This window comes from Danio rerio, chromosome 15, assembly GCF_049306965.1.
Source record: "Danio rerio strain Tuebingen ecotype United States chromosome 15, GRCz12tu, whole genome shotgun sequence".
Lineage (NCBI taxonomy): Eukaryota > Metazoa > Chordata > Actinopteri > Cypriniformes > Danionidae > Danio > Danio rerio.
Window position 1 is genome coordinate 46,552,285 of NC_133190.1, and position 2,716 is coordinate 46,555,000.

General features: G+C 35.9%; 1 protein-coding gene across 6 annotated transcripts in view; it reads right to left on the bottom strand.

Moving 5' to 3' along the window:
- Positions 1-714: 714 nt before the first annotated feature.
- nox4 (NADPH oxidase 4) overlaps positions 715-2,716 on the bottom strand; it is a 65,145-nt gene continuing 63,143 nt past the window's right edge. For all 6 annotated transcript variants that reach the window (XR_012391084.1, XR_012391083.1, XM_073924079.1 and 3 more), the window contains one exon: positions 715-2,716. This exon is cut by the window's right edge and continues 1,359 nt beyond it. The gene's annotated coding sequence lies outside the window, so the exon portion shown is untranslated.

Here is a 2,716-nt window from a genome sequence, read left to right on the forward strand (position 1 = left end):
ATTATATATATATATATATATACATATTATATATATATTTATATATATATGTATATACACACATACATATATATACACATTTAAACATATACACACGCACACACACATATATATATACACACACATACATACATATATATATATACACACACACACACACATATATATATATACACACACATATATATATATATATATATATACATACATATGCTATGTGTATATATATATATGCTATGTGTATATATATATAGCGATTTTCAAAAGTATTACATCGCTTTATAAATGTTTATTATTACCAATTGTTGAGTCTTCCCATGTAGTTTGATAGAGCGATTGGATCCAGAAGCTGCATTGCATGACGACAAACTTAACAAACGGATGGAAGTCAATGATGATTTTGTTTCCTTTCTCAACATTTTTTCAAATATCTTCGTTTGTGTTCAAAAAAAGAAAGAAACAGAGTTAAAACAAAAAAATTATGTATAAATGATGAAAGAATTGTTTGTTTTGGGTGAACGATCCTTTTTGTAACTAGTAAAACATATACACCGTGCAGTAAGCAAGTGTCCCAAACACAGCTAAGCTTCAGCCCCAGATTTGTTTTTGTCATGTGTTTTTGTGCCTCTTGATGCACCAATGATATTCATGATGCTTGTATCGTCACTGTGGCATGTACTGTATGTTCAAATGAGAAAAGAAATGCTAACAAAGTGATATTAAAAAGATTTATGAGATAAATCAGTGATTACATGAAATCTTTGGCAGTGGTGGTACAATAACAGTGCAGGTCATTTAGGACCTATTGGGTCCTAATAATATATGAATAATACTAACACAACTATTGTTGCGCTGTACAAAATACAAAAGGAAATAAATATTTGAAATGAATGAGATCTTAAATACGGAGTATGTAAGAGTGTTTAAAAGTATAAAACATGCTATTAGTAGGCAATAAAACACTTTATAAAGGCATAACAGTAAGAAAGTCCTTTTTAAAGGGGTAGTTCACACAAAAATGAACATTTACTCACTGTTTATTGTCCCTCAAGTGGTTGCAAATCTTTAAGAGTATTGTTTTCCTGTTAAATGCAAAGGAAGACATTTTGAAGAATGTTGGAAATGGGTAACCATTGACTTACACAGTAGGAAAAAAATACTATGGAAGTCAATGGTTACCCATTTCCAGCATTCTTCAAATAATCTTCCTTTGTGTTTAACAGAAGAAACAGATTTTAAACCAATAGAAGATGAATAAACAATGACACTATTATCATATTTAAATGAACTATCCCTTAGTCTATATAGGACTAGGTGTTTTAAGAGGGCTGTGCAGGTTCATGTAGACAAACTACATGCCAAAAATACCACAAATATTCCCTGAATAAGAACTTAACTGTGCAAATCTCCCTCACGTTACTCTGTTTACCGGCGTTCAGTCTCTTTGAGGATTTGTTTGCAGTCCATCTCTTCATTCACACTCCTCTTGATTCCTCGCATTAAACAACTAAAGGCCAATTTATACTTCTGCATCGAGTGTGTGTGGTTTTTGCCGTACCCTGATGTACACCTCTCAAAAAAATGTAACATCACAATGACAGAGAGCACACGATCTGTGATTGGCTGGCTTAGTATAGCTGTGACAATTGTGGGTGGAGCCAAGAGCTGTCAAGGCCAGTGGCGCAAGCGTTTAGAGGTCATGTAAAATTAAAATCAAGCTTTTAAGGTGTTAGTTTTAAGCATATAAGCTAGTGTTCACCAAAACAATGACAGAATTTGCATTTAAAAGATGTACACATGTAAAGTCTGCAATTTGTCACTAAATAGATCAACAATTTTTACCTCATACTTCAGTTTCTCATCAAATCTTCTGACGAATCAACTGCTCTCTAATATCTGACATGCCCCGCCCCCTTCATGATGCTTTTCATATGATGCGTTTGACCTCAAGCACTCTCACTGGCAGAGCTGTGAGAATAACTAAATGCTATTGGCTGTTTTTTTTAAAAAGGGGGGAGCTACTCTATGTCAGGGCCACTCTTCATGTTTCAATTGAGATTACGTCAAACATCGAATAAAAAAATGCACATTCACTGAACCTTTAACAGTGAAATTACCAGAAACTACTAGAATGGCCACACCAATCATTCCCCATACACTCACCGGCCACTTTATTAGGTACACCTGTCCAACTGCTCATCAACGCAAATTTCTAATCAGCCAATCACATGGCATCAACTCAATGCATTTAGGCATGTAGACATGATCAAGACGATCTGCTGCAGTTCAAACCGAGCATCAGAATGGGGAAGACAGGGGATTTAAGTGACTTTGAACGTGGCATGGTTGTTGGTGCCAGAGGGGCTGGTTTGAATATTTCAGAAACAGCTGATCTACTGGGATTTTCACGCACAACCATCTCAAGGGTTTACAGAGAATGGCCAGAAAAAGAGAAAATATCCTGTGATGACTTGTTGATGCTAGAGGTCAGAGTTGAATGGCCAGACTGGTTCCAGCTCATAGAAAGGCAACAGTAACTCAACCACTCATTACAACCGAGGTACAACACGTCCAACCTTGGGGCAGATGGGCTACAGCAGCAGACACCACACCGAATGCCACTCCTGTCAGCTAAGAACAGGAAACCAAGGCTACAATTTACACAGGCTGACTAAAATTAGACAATAGAAGATTTAGAAAAATGTTGCCTGATCTG